Source organism: Macaca mulatta, chromosome 14 (assembly GCF_049350105.2).
Source record: "Macaca mulatta isolate MMU2019108-1 chromosome 14, T2T-MMU8v2.0, whole genome shotgun sequence".
In the NCBI taxonomy this organism is placed as follows: Eukaryota; Metazoa; Chordata; class Mammalia; order Primates; family Cercopithecidae; genus Macaca; species Macaca mulatta.
In genome coordinates this window covers 41020854-41035381 of record NC_133419.1, presented here as the reverse complement: position 1 = coordinate 41035381, position 14528 = coordinate 41020854, and the positions used below count along the sequence as shown (strand labels likewise).

The 14528-nt window shown below is 32.9% G+C and overlaps 1 long non-coding RNA gene across 1 annotated transcript; it reads right to left on the bottom strand.

Moving 5' to 3' along the window:
• Positions 1-7007: 7007 nt before the first annotated feature.
• On the bottom strand, positions 7008-10070 carry LOC144334514 (uncharacterized). Its single transcript, XR_013404474.1, has 3 exons — positions 10019-10070; positions 9319-9384; positions 7008-7845 (listed from the first exon to the last, which is right to left on the bottom strand). It is a non-coding gene; the product is annotated as an uncharacterized LOC144334514 (long non-coding RNA).
• Between the last annotated feature and the right edge of the window lie 4458 nt (positions 10071-14528).

Sequence of the window (14528 nt, the reverse complement as noted above, 5' to 3'; positions counted from 1 at the left end):
TTTACTATTACTAGTAAAAAGTGAATGTTTCTTCATCACCTCCTGGATTCCAGGAAAATACACACACATACACACACACACACACAAATGAAGAGAATTGTTTTAGTAGTGTAGACCACATTTTAAAAAGGTGTTTTACATTTCCTAGCAAATCAACTCTCTTGTGTTGAGATGGCACTAGAAGAGGAGGAAATGCACAATGATTTTAAAGAAAATAAAATCGTGTCCATGTGTTCCCAGAGGAATTATCTCCTATTTGATGAGATAATTTCCTCTAATTGAGAATAAAAGTTTACTTCCTTCATGATGAACCGAATCTAATGGCAAATTTTTAGCCTTCCTCTCTCCCCATAACTAGATCATAATCAGTATTTACCTAATAGAAATAGCAATAAAATTGAATCATCAAATGCTACAACAGCCCTGTAATATTTCTTAATATTCACAATGGACTTTGAATGTATAACACTTACATAAACAATTATGAAGACGTGGTTTAGAATAGTCAGTGAAACCCCAAAATAGAATCAAATGTGTTGTTCCTTAAATATAGTAAATTATACTATATTTTAAATTAATATCATTTACTAACACTGTTACGGGGCATGTTCTATCTCAATAGAACTATTTTATTTCTATTCACAGTAAGCAGGTAGCTTACTTTGTTCAATACATTATTTCAAAGAACTCTTTGAATATAGGGTAGAAAAAAATTATCTTGGCTTGGCTCGTATTTTGAGACCTTAATAGAACATTAATCTGATATTTAAAAACTGCCAAAGGAAGTTTCTAAAGATATCGCCTAAAGCTTGAGAATAAGACATTAATATTCTGAGTTTTAAAAAAATCATGATAATCTTTTTAAATACCTTCAGTATTCATTCAAATCTCTGTTTTTTGTTGGTTTTGTTTGGAGACCTAAGGAGAAAAGCATTAGAAGTAGTTTAATGCCTTAGATTCTCCCCAGACAAGACTCTCATAGGTAAGAGGCCCAGCAATGTTGCTGTTTCAAGTGAGATTGCCTAGCAACCAGCCACCCGTGCTCCACAATGCATTAGTGCCAAGATCAACTAGCCTGGAGATCAATTATAAAGACAAAAAAATGAAGACAAAAAATGAAAATGTTGGTGAAGTGCCCCATGGAGTAAAAGAGTATTTGGGTATTACAGGGTAAAACTACTGTAAAATACCTCTCCTTATATCTTTTCTTTCAGAAACACATGTATACAAAGATCTCAATAAAGAAAACTTTACCAGTTACAAAAGTCACAAGCATTTTTGGGCTATAAGTAAAAATTAGTGATCTTTTTATATTGTATCTAGCAACCTCTGATGTGACAAGGAAGATGTTTGGTTTTTTGTTTTGCTTCTTTTAAAATGCAGTTTTGTATGTTATGGAAACTTTGAAGAAATTATTTCTGTGATCATTAAGATATGGTTTAAACTGATATTGAGGAAGAAACCACTTAGTCTATGGATTAAACAGTTACTCCATTCCTTTGCTTCTTAAGTTTTTTAACCTCTCTTTGGAACTATTAAGCAAGGGACCATGGAAATTAAGTGGCAGTAAAGTAAAAACCAATCATATCCCAAGTCTGATTGCATATTTTATCTATAAAACAAGAAATTTGGAAGAGATGTTCTCCAGGTTCCTTCCAGCCCCATTTTCCACTCTTCCAGCCTACTATAATTTCTCATTTTACATTTTCCAGAAGTACTTTTTTTCTCATACCAGTAGTTCCCAAACTAAAAGATGGTCTCCATTTAATGATCATAAAAGAAATTATCACAATGTTCAGTGTTAATTTGAATTATGACCACAAAAGTAAATAAATATTAATATATATTAGATATATGTAATAGTTCACTAGAGTTGCCATAATAAATTATTATATACTTGGTGACTTAAAAGTAACATATATTTATTTTTTCACAGTTTTGAGGTCGGAAGTCTAAAATCAAGGTATTGACATTGTTAGTTTCTTCTAAAGGCTTTAAGAGAGAATGTGTTTTACACTTTTCTAATTGCTAATAGCTTTTACTATTCCTGGGTCCTTGGCTCATAGATACATCACTCCAATCTTCACCTGCATCTTCACATAGCTTTCTAATTTGTGTCCTGATTTGTCTCAAATATCTTTATTCTTTCTTTTATTAGGATTCTGCTTTTTAGATTTAGAGTCCACCCTAAATCCAAGATGATCACATATCAAGTTCTTTAATTATATCTGCAATGACTCTATTTCAAAATAAGGTTACATTCACAGGTATTGAGAGTTAAGGCTTGTAAATATGTTTCTGGGAGTAGAAAATTTAATTTACTACAGTATAATTTCCTTAACATTTTACCTATTATACAATTTTCATTAAAAATTCAGTATAAGAGGGAAGTACTAGAAAAACTAGCAGGGAATAAGCTTCATACTGATATTTTAATATGATAAACAATTTTGCTTTGCTTTAATATATAAACAAAGTCTCTGATGCTATTATATAGAAAACATATTTTTCTATTATGACTTCAATATGATGCAGAGAATAAGGTTTCTAATAATTATATTTTAGGAAGTGATAGCTCTCATACTTTAAAATCTCCCAGAGAGCAGTTGCAAATGCTTGTGTAAAGTAGACAAGTCTTGGTAACACTCTAAAGCTGTTTTTTTCAGTGAAGAGAAGGTTAGCATTACAACATATGTAACTGTCCATTGAGAACCAATAATAAAAAATAAATGTCTGCGTTGTTATCACAATTACTACAATTGATGGAGTAAAGCAAATTGTTAAATAAGAAGACAAAATCCGCATCTTTTTATACATTTAACATATCAACTTGTTCTGTTTGCTTTACAAATTCATGTGGTAGACATTATTATCCTTTGGAGGAAACTGAGGCATATAGAAATTATATAACTTGAACAAGATCTCAAAGCTTGTATTTGGCTTGAGTGCTATAGAACAAGAGAGTTGTCTTTGTTTTGTTTAATTGGGTATACATACACCTTTGCAATATCTAGCTCAACTGTTGTAAAATCATTGCCAATTGTATTGGTTAGGGATCTCCAAAGAGACACAACCAATAGAATATATACAGGACAGATAGAGAAATAGATAATAGATGATAGATAGGTAGATTGATTGATTGATAGATAAGAAGGGATTTATTGAGGGAATTCTCTCACAAAATTTTGAAGGCTGAGAAATCCCATGATATGTTATCTGCAAGCCAGAGAATCAGGAAAGCCAGTAGTGTGACTCAGTCCAAGTCTGAATGCTTCAAAACAAGGAAGGTGATGATCAAATTTTCAGTTTGAGGCTGAAGGCCTGAGAACTCTGCACGTCACTGGTATAAGTTGTGGATATCAAAGGCCAGAGAACCTGGAGTTCTAATTCTCAATGGCAGGGAAGAAAAGAGTCCCAGTTCCAGAGACAGATGGAGAATTAGCCTTTCCACTGCCTTTTTTGTTTTATTCAGTCTTTTTGTTCTATCAGAGCTCTCAGCTAATTGGATGGTACCCACCCACATAGGCCGAAGGTGGGTCTTCTACTCAGTTTGCTAGTTCAAATGACAATCGCTTTTGGAAAGACCCTCACAGACATACCCAGATATAATGCTTTGCCAACTGCTTGGGGGTACCTTAATAGAGTCCTAAAATTAGGACTCTAAAATTAACACCTAAAATTAGGACACCTAAAATTAACCATCACATAAATCATGATATATCTTAATATGAATGTAATCATGAATGTAAACAAAATGCCCACATTCTCTATTATTAGATATATTTACAAAATTCTAGCATATAATCTCTCTATAGATTATTGCACAAATAAAAATATAGAATTAACAATACACTTTATAGTGAATAAAAATTAAATAAAATTCATCTGTGGATATCATCAGGGGTTCATTGGTCTATTTTGGTGGCTCCCAAAGGCCAATGGGTCAATGGAGGATCAAAGATGTTTTCACCGACCTTTTGAAAAACAAAATATTTTTTAAATGTTACACACATTTGGTTATTTTATAGAAGAAAAAGTCTTCACTGTGTTTAACAACTCACATTAATAAGTAGATTACTGCAAGTTGGAATTTTAAGATGTATATGAAAATCTAACATTTATTGACATTTATTTAAATGTAATATATACTTTATGAGCTATTACTCATGAAATCTTCACAATTATAAAATGTGGGGGCTGCCTTTTTGGACTATGAGAATTGGAGTCACACACCAGGAATCAGAGCAGAGCTGCTATAATGTCTGATGATATACCTCTAGAAATTTGTAAATGAGAAAAATAAATTTCTGCATGCATGATCTCTGTTAATTTCACTATTATTTTACTGCAGTCTAAATTTATCATCCCTGAAAAAAAGTAGTTATCATTTATTTGACAAATAAAAAGCCTATGCAAAGAGTTGAAATGACCAAGATCACACAGCTGATAGATACACATCTGGGATGGAAATGCAGCTGTCTATAATGTTGAGACAACAGCACATATAGTCTTCTAATGGTTTGCCATTCTACACAAATAAAAATAGAAAGTAATAAAACACATGTTTGTACTGAGTGGAGTCATTTTTTATAGGTTAATATTTCCTTTTCTCTGCATTTTCCAGTTAATGCATCACTTACTGGATTACTATACAAGACCTATCATTATTTAGAAAAAAATATATTTCATATGCATTATTTTTTATTTTTACATCTCAATCTGAACAAATTTTAGTCCTACAATTTAAAACAAAAGTGAATTTTTGTATTAGTAAAAATAATGTTTCATATAAGCAAAATGTTTCAAATTTTTAGACAATGTCAACAGCAAATTCAGTCTTACATATGTTTTACCTATTACTCAAGCTTTCAAGCAATTTAATGATTTAGAAATGGTGTTTTGACATTAATATTTTAAACATAAAAATAAACATTCAAACATGTTTAGCAAATTATAAAAAATATATTCTGTGTATTTTTTTGCTGTCAAAACTGCTATAAAAGTAGCAACTTCTCATTTTTTCATATTCTTATAAGTATTCTGCAATAGATCTTCTAGAAAAGAGCTGAAGTTGTATTCATTGGTATGTTTGAGTCTAGGTCATGATTTCTTTGTACCAGAACTATTTTTTGGCATAGTTCACTAAGTTGCCATGACAATATGAATTTTAAAAATTAGACAAACACCTTTCTAGAGAGTGCTTTTATTGTTGTTGATACAATTATAGGGACTAAGAGAATTACATTGAAGTGAAATTGATTTATATTTTACTCCAAGTGTACTGGCTGTGTGGCTTTGGGCAAAGTATTAAGGCTCTTATATAAGCCTTATTTTCTTCATCTGTAAAATTGTGATAATAGGACAATTTACTACATATGATTGTACTGTGTGAATTAAATGAGAAAAATACACAAAAAGGTTTTGGCCAGGAACTTAATGAGCTCCTAGAATGTGCAGAGGCCCAAGAAACAGGGAATTCAAGACAGGGAGACATGAAGGATAAATTCTAGGAAGATGTAGAAAAGAAATCCAAGGACATCAGCTCTGAGGAGGATATTATCAGTCACCCATTCAGGTGAGAGTAGTCCGGAAACCTGGGTGAGGTCTTCATAAGAACGTCATTGGTAGAATAACTGATAGTTATGAAAATATTTCTATGTTTACAGTTCTGAGGGAGAGTCTGAGGAGGCTGAATAATGCACATATAAAAACCTAGGAGAATGGGACATGAGGGTGATAGTCATATTCTGATCTTGGGCAGGGATGGGGGAGAAAGGAAAGCAGGACAACCTTTCAGATGTACAGCTTGAAGGAAGGTTGTATGACCCCAGTGGGCTTGTTTGAGGGAAGCTGTATAAAAATTCACCCAGAACTTTTGTTTCTACTATCATAGCTAGTAAATTGAAACATCATATGATTTTTATAAAGCAGAGACAGTGTGCCTTTAGTTAAATAACAAAGCCTACTAGGTTGCTTTAATCTCAGCAGATACCATGATCTGGCAGAAATAAAGAATAAAGAAACCTGCTTTGCTACATAAAGAATTAAAATGCAATATAGCAGGTGCTGAAATAACATGTGTAAATCACAACAGAAATACCAAAGAGATTAAAACCAATTGCAAGTGATACAGAAATTTTCATGGTATAGATGCTTTGAAGTTAGGCCTTGGTATAGAAAAGTAAGATGGGTAGCAGGGCAGATAATCAGCATGTGCACAGGTAGCAATGAGGAAAGAGAGAGAGCAGGTGAGGGAAGGACACAGATTTAGTGAGAAGTAGGCAAATGACGGAATGAGAATAACACAGTAGATTGATTCCTGGTTTTAAAAGACTTTGCTCCAGAATAATGAACTTTGCTTTAAGAAATGAAATGCTTTTAAGTTAGATAAAGTTATTCTCAAAACAGATGTTCTAGAAAGACACTAACTTTTCTGACAGTGTTTAAATTGTATTGGGATATAAAGCATCATGAGTAGCAAAGGCAAAAAAAATTAACAACAGAATTAAAAACATATGTATTAGTTATTAGGATTACCGTAGCAAATTGCCACAAATAGTGGCTAAAAACAACAGAAGTCTATTCTCTCACAGTGTTGGAAGCTAGCTGTTTGAAATAAAGGTGTCCATGGACCATGCTCCCAATGAAGATTCTAGGGATGAATTCTTCCCTGTTTCTTTCTCACTTCTGCTGGTTCACAGCAATACCTGGCAACCATTAGCATTACTCCAATCTCTGTGTCAATCTGCACATGGCCTTCTCTCCTGTGTTTATGTCTGTGTCTCTTCTCCTCTTTTTGTAAGAACACTTGACATATTGGATGTAGGGCCTAATTTAGTCCAGTAAGACTCAATCTTAACTTGATTACATCTGCACAAACCTTACTTCTACATAAGATTATAGTCTAAGGTTCTGTGTGGACATAATATTTGGAGGAGTGTGCTATTCAACCTACTGTAGTCATCCCTATGTCTCTCCCAAAATTTATATTTGCTCGTGTGCCAAATTTATTCTCCTAATCCTAACATCCCCATTTTTTTTTAGCTAATTCCAAAATCTCATCTAAATATCATCAACTCAAAATGTTCCAAATCTCATTATCTAAATAAACCTAAGTCATAGGTGCTGGCCAAATTTCATCTGCACTTAATGATATAACTATTTTTGCTACTGGTCATTGTTGTTATAACTATATAACTTAAATTGTCAATAATTAATAAAAATAGTGCAAAAATAGATTTTTGGTGACTTATGTCTGGTGGGATAATACGCTAAACACAAAATAGTATCTGCTGTGTAATTCCATTTATATAAAGTTCAGAGCTAAAAATACTAACCTGTACTGATAGAAGTCAGAAGAGTGAGTACTTCTTTGGGACAAAGGCATAAAATGGAAATTATAAGAAATATAAGAGAGATTTCCGAAGTGAAAGAAATGTTTTTTGTTGTTGTTGTTGTTGTTGTTTTATCTTGAATTGGGTAATAGTTACAGAAGTGTATACATTTTTGAAAATATACCAAGCTACATAATTAAGCTTTGTGCATTTTCAGAAATTATTTAAAAATAAGTCAGCCAGGCACAGGGGTTCACGTCTGCGATCCCAGCACTTTGGGAGGCTGTGACAGGCAGATATCTTGAGCCCAAGAGTTCAAGACCAGTCTGAGCAATATGGCAAAACTGTGTCTCCACCAAAAAAAGAAAAATTAGCCAGACATGGTGGCACATGCCTGTAGTCCTAGATACTCAGGAGACTGAAGGGGGAGGATGACTTATCCCTGATGGCGGAGGTTGCAGTGAGCTGAAATCATGCTGCTGAACTTCATGCTGGGTGGCAGAGCCAGACCCTGTCTCAAAAAAAAAAAGAAAAAAAAAAAAAGAAAAAAAAAGTTTAATACATAAAGTTTTAAAAGTATAAATTTTCAATATGAAAACTTTTCTCAGTGCATTCAACAAACTTAACAAATAAGAGATGCATAAAAATTTGTGAAGCAAACAGAGGAGAAGCAAGTGTAAATGATTGGTAGAAAGTCATACTCTAGAAAAATTATTCTTCATATTGCTTCACAGAGCATTTATTTGCAGCAGAGCAAATATTATGTCTATGGTTTATGAAATAACTTCAGAACATCATTTATTAGAACCTAGTTCAAGTACCATTTACTGATATTGGAATACATATTTATCTGTTTAATATATTTTATTTCAGACATGTATGTCACTTTAAAATTATTTCTCGCTTATACAATTTTTCATTAACCCACAAACTTTCTGCAGTGATAGTATTAAAATGAGAACCTTTTTAGTATATATACTAACATCATTCCATTAATATGTATCAGAAAAATTCACTTAAAAAGTCTGACAGCATTTGTGCTAAGTGACAGTGAGGATGTAAATATAAAGTTAGATCCTTAAACTCTTCGTTCCTATGCTTTATTCCTTTTCAAAATTGATCTGATAACTTTAAGGAGGTCAGGATTGAGATATAGGATACAATTGGCCAATTCTATTAAATATATTTTGAAAACTCAATATTTATTCAAGTATATTTAATAAAGTAAACCTGGCTTTATTTAAAAATGTTACTTGTTAAGTGAGTTATTCAGTAAAACTTTTAAATAAGAAATTAATTTAAAATTTTTACAAGTGTAAATATAAAGCTGTGAAACAAGACAAAAATGGTAATGGTTAACTAAGATGATGCAATACATTCTAATGTGGAAAAAAATGATTTTCTTTTATTCCAGGGTAATGAATTAGAGGCCTTTAGCATGCATCAGTCACTTGGAAATAGCAAGATAGTGCATAAAGATTAATTATATGAAAAGGAAAATGGGAACCCACCAGAATTGTTGCAGGGAAGCACAAAGAGATCCAAGAAAAGGTTAAAAATGAACACAAAGAGATTTCTAAAGCAATTCAGGAAATGACAGAAGAAATAAACATCTTAACAGAAAAGATGAGCTTCTGGAATTAAAAAGTCAGAGCTTTCTAAACTCACTTAAGAAATTTCAAAATACAAATGAAAGCTTTATCAATAGACTAGGACAGGCAGAGGAAAGAATTGCAGAGCTTGAAGATTAATCTTTCAAACTAATCTAGTTAGGGAAATATAAAGAAAAAAGCATTTTAAAAAATTAAAGTCATTGAGAAATATGGGATTATGTAAAATGAACAAATCTATGAATTACTGGCATTTCTGACAGGAGGAGGAAATTGTAAAAAAGTTAGAAAACATATTTGAGGGAATCATTCAAAAAAAAAAAAAATCTTGTTAGACAAGTATACATCCAGATACAAAAAAATCCAGAGAACACCTTTGAGATATTATATATGGTGAACATCACCAAGGAATATGATCACCAGGCTGTCCAAGGTCAACACTGAAAAAAAAAATTTAAAGACATATATCAGATGATGCAAACTTTAAACCAACAATAGTAAAAAGGAACAGAGAAAGGTATTACATAATAATAAAATATTCAATTAAACAGGAAGACTTAACTATCTTAATACATACTTACCAAACACTGGAGAACCTAAATTCATAAAACAAGTACTTCTAGACCCCAGAAAAACTTAGAAAGCCATACAATAATAGTGAGGGATCTCAACACACTGATAGTGTTAAACATATTACTGAGGAAGAAAACTAACGACAAAACTCTAGACTTAAACTCAACACATGGCCAATTGCACATAATAAACATCTACAGAATACTTAACCCATCAACTGCAGAATATATATCTTCTCATCTGCACATGGAACATACTCCAAGGTCGACCACATGGACCATAAAATAAGTCTCAATAAATTTAAAAAATTGAAATTTTACCATTATATGCTCAGATCATAATGGAATTTAAATAGAAATCAATGCCAAGAAGATCTCTCAAAATCACACAATTACATGGAAATTAAACAACTTGCTTCAGAGTGACTTTTGGGTGAACAACACATTTAAGGAAGAAATACAAAAAGATTTTGAAATAAGTGAAAATAGAGAAACAACATACCAAAATCTCTGGGTTGTAGTCATAGCAGTGTTAAGAAGAAAGTTTATAGTAGTAAATACCTGTTGCAAAAAATTAGAAAGATCTCAAATTAATGATCTAAGATTGTTATGTAGAGAAACTATCAAAGATAAACCAACTCCAACGTTAGCAGAAGGAAATAAAAAAACTAAAATTAGAGAATAAGATAATGTAATTAAGACCAAAAATCCATACAAAGAGCCAATGAAATAAAACTTTCTTTTTTAAAAAGGATAAATTGACAGATCATTAGACACATTAACAAATAAAGAAGAGCCAAATAAGCACAATCAGAAACAACAAAGGTGACATTAAAACCAATCCCACAGAAATATAAAAGATCTTCAGATACTATTAACAACAACTCTATTCACACAAACTGGAAAATCTGGAGAAAAGTAAATAAATTTCTAAGATGGATTCAGATCCAAATTTTACAAGATACACACACACAAAAGAGCTGGTAACAATTCTAGTGAAACTATTTCAAAAAATTAAGGAGGAAGTATTCCTCCCAAACTCATTCTATGAAGCCAGCATCACTCTGATATGAAAACCTGGAAGAGAAATGACAAAAAAAAGAAAAAAAAAACAAAACTAGAGCTCAATATCTCCAATGAATATGGACACGAAAATCCTCAACAAAATACTAGCAAATCAAATCCAGTAGCACATCAAAAATTATTTCATAACAAATAGACTTTATTCCTAGGGTGTAAGGTTAGTTCCACATACACAAATCAATAAATATAATTCACCACATAAACAGAATTAATGCAAACCATGTTATCATCTCAATAGATGTGGAAAAACCTTTTGATTGAATCCAACATTTCTTGATGTTAAAAACTCTCAACAAACTAGACATTGAAGGAACATACACCAAAATAATAAAAGCCATTTATGACAAACCCATAGCCAATATCATATTGAATGGGCAAAAGCTGGAAGCATTCCCCTCATTCACTGGAACAAGACAAGTATGTTTAATTTCACCACTTCTATTCAACACACTACTAGAATTCCTTGCCACAGCAGTGAGTCAAGAGAAATAAATAAAAGGCAACCAAATAGGAAAAGAATTCAAACTATGTTCTTCACTGATGATATGATTTAATACATAGAAAATCCTACAATCTTCACCAAAGGCTCCTGGAATTGATAAAAGACTTCAGTAAAGTTTCTGGATAAAAAATCAATGTAAAACATCAGTTCTGTATAGGAATAACTTTCAAGCTAGGAACCAAATAAAGACACACACATACACACACACACACACACACACACACACACACACACACACACAAAAAAAAAAAAAAAAAACCTGGAAATATATCTAACCAAGGATCTACAAGAAGAGCTACAAAACACTGCTGAAAGAGATAATAGATTACACAAATAAATGGAAAAATATTTCATGCTCGTGGATTGGGAGAATCAATATCATTAAAATGGTCATACTTTCCAAAGCAATCTACAGATTCAATTCTATTCATATCAAATTACCGATGTCATTTTTATACAATTAGGAAAAAACTATTCTAAACTTCATGTGGAATCAAAAAGAGCTCGAATAACCAAAGCCTAAGGAAAACGAACAAAACTGGAGGCTATAATATCCAAAACAGCATGGTACTGGTCCAAAAACACATCAACCAATGAAACAAAATAGAGAATCTAGAAATAAAGTTGCACACCTACAGCCATCTGATCGTCCAGAAAGTCAACAAAAATAAGCTATGTGGAAAGAGTTCTCTATTGAATAAATGATACTGGGAGAGCTGGCCCAGCTGTATACAGAAAAATGAAGCTGGATTCTTACATTTTACCGTATACAAAAATTAACTCAAGATGGAGTAAAGATTTAAATGTAAGACCTTAAACTGTAAGAATCCTAGAAGAGAACCTAGGAAACACCATTCTGGGTATTGGCCTTGGGAAATAGGGCTAAGTCTTCAGAAGCAAATGCTATAAAGCAAGAATTGACCAGCGAAACCAAGTTAAACTAAAGAGCTTCTGCACATCAGAAGAAACAGAGCAAATAGACAATTTACAGAATGGGAGAAAATATTCACAAATTATGCATATGACAAGCGTCTAATATCCAGAATTGATTTATAAGGAACTTAAACAATTAAACAAGAAAAAAATCAACCCCATTAATTTGTGGGCAAAAGACATAAGCAGACACTTTTCAAAAGAAGACATACAAGTGACTGACGAACATATGAAGAAATTCTCCACATCACTAATCATTAGAGAAATGCAAATCAAAACCACAATGAGATAGCACCTCCTACCCATCAGAACATCTAAACCGTCAAAAAACACCAGATGCTGGCAAGTCTACAAAAGAAATGGAATGCTTATAAACTTCTGGTGGGAATGTAAATTAGCCTCTGTGGAAAGCAATTTGGAGATTTCTAAAAGAGCTTAAAATAGAACTATCACTGAACCCAGCAATCCCATTATTGAGTATATATATATATATATATGAAAATAAATTATTCTACCAAAAGGACACTTGCACCCATATGTTTCTAACGGCACTGTTCACAATAGCAAAGACATGTAAACAACCTTGGTATCCACCAAAGGTGGACTCGATGAAGAAAATGTGTTTCATAACACCATGGAACACCATGCAGCCATAAAGAGAATGAAATCATGTTCTTTGCATCAACATGGATGCAGCTACAGGCCATTATCCTAAGTGTATTAACACAGGAACAGAAAACCAAATACCACATATGTTCACTTATAAGTGGGAGCTGAACATTGGGTTCTCGTGGACATAAAGTTGCTAACAATAGCCACGAGGGAGCACTAGTAGGGAGAGAAGGAAAGGACAAGTGCTTAAAAACTTCCTATCTGGTACTGTGCTCACTCCTCAGCATCACACAATGTACCCATGTCAAGTGTTCCCTTTTAGTCAATGATTTATCATTCTGGGGCTTGTCAATAGAATGTGTTCACGCTTAGAATGTTGCATAATTCTGGCAGTTGCCTTATTGTGGATGCAATAACTTGAGTAATATACTAAATAAAGATCCAGAATAATAAAATTTTGGAGGATCATATAAAATATATAAGAATACACTTGTTTTCATCATTCCATAGAATTCATTTATTCTCATTAAGCTATTTTCTGTCTTCGTTTATTCTCTTTGCCACCTACAAGTTTCTGCAGCAGTATGTGTCTTTTTGCTAGATAATAGTTTCAATTTTCTTTGTTCTTAACTTTAATTAGAAATTTCTTTGAGATAGTTAAATGTCATTTTTTTTTGCCAATTTTCCCCTGAATTCAGCTAGCTTCTACGAAGCGATACACAGAAGGATAAAGCACTTGATAATTTCCTCAATATAAGAACTGTGATCTGCTCAATACTGATAGCTATAGTGAAAATGGTAAAGACCTGTAGAACTGATTTTCAGACTTTGATGTGCATCAGAATGCTTGAGAAGACTGAATGTTAGTTTTAGTTCTCCAAAACATCCATCCATACATCCTGTTTTCTTGCACCATTCCTTGCATTACTTGGGTTAATTAGGGTTTTCCAGTGAACTGATGTTAAAATGAAATTATAGGTACAAGATAGACATTGAAGGAAAGGGCTGTACAGATGAAGAACAGAGAGTCAAAGAGGGGCAGGAAGCATTCAGACTAAGATGTAAGAGTGACCCCAGTGAGGGGTAGAGGTGAAGTATTTGATATGAAGAGTCTCAGACTGCAGCACAGTTCTAAAAATGCTTTGGCCAAAGTATTACAGTGGGCCAAAATTGCCTGTTAAAGGTCTTGCATCTTGCAGAAATCTGCCTCCTTTAGTACACCTGCTCTACTCAGTCATTGGGTAGGAGTATCTTTACGCAAAAGTGAGTCCGGAAGAAAAAGCAGAACAGTTGAGGCCATCAGTTAACCTTGCTCCTACAGCAGGAGATCTGAGTGGAACATTTCCTTGGCCAACACAGCTTGTCAAAACACACATTTCTGGGCTCCACTCTGAAGAGTTCCTGATTTAGTAAGTCTGGAGGTGGGCCTTGGGATTTGCATTTTTAACAAATTGCATGTACCGCAGATCCAGAGACCATATTATGTTCAATGATTATAAAAAAAACATTCATTTGCTAAACTTACTTCTTAGGATATCTTGGGGTTGAGACTTTAATCTATATGCTAAAATAAAGTCTTTTTTGTACATAAAGTTTTTCTGGAGCTTGACCTCAGTAAAATATTGAATAGTTCAATGAGTGTGAATGTTAGTTTAGAAAAATGCATAAGTTCTGCTGAGATGAAACTGCTTTAACAGCATTTGTCTGGTGCAAAAGAAAAAACCTGGGACTCTTTTCTTGCTTTGACTTACTTCTCAGAAAAGAAAATCCAGGTTTTCTTTGTTACATTTTAATAGTTAACATCCTGTATATTGAAACAATACACTGAAAATTCAAAATGCATACAGGAACCATGGGTTGGAGTGAGATTATGCTTGGGGAA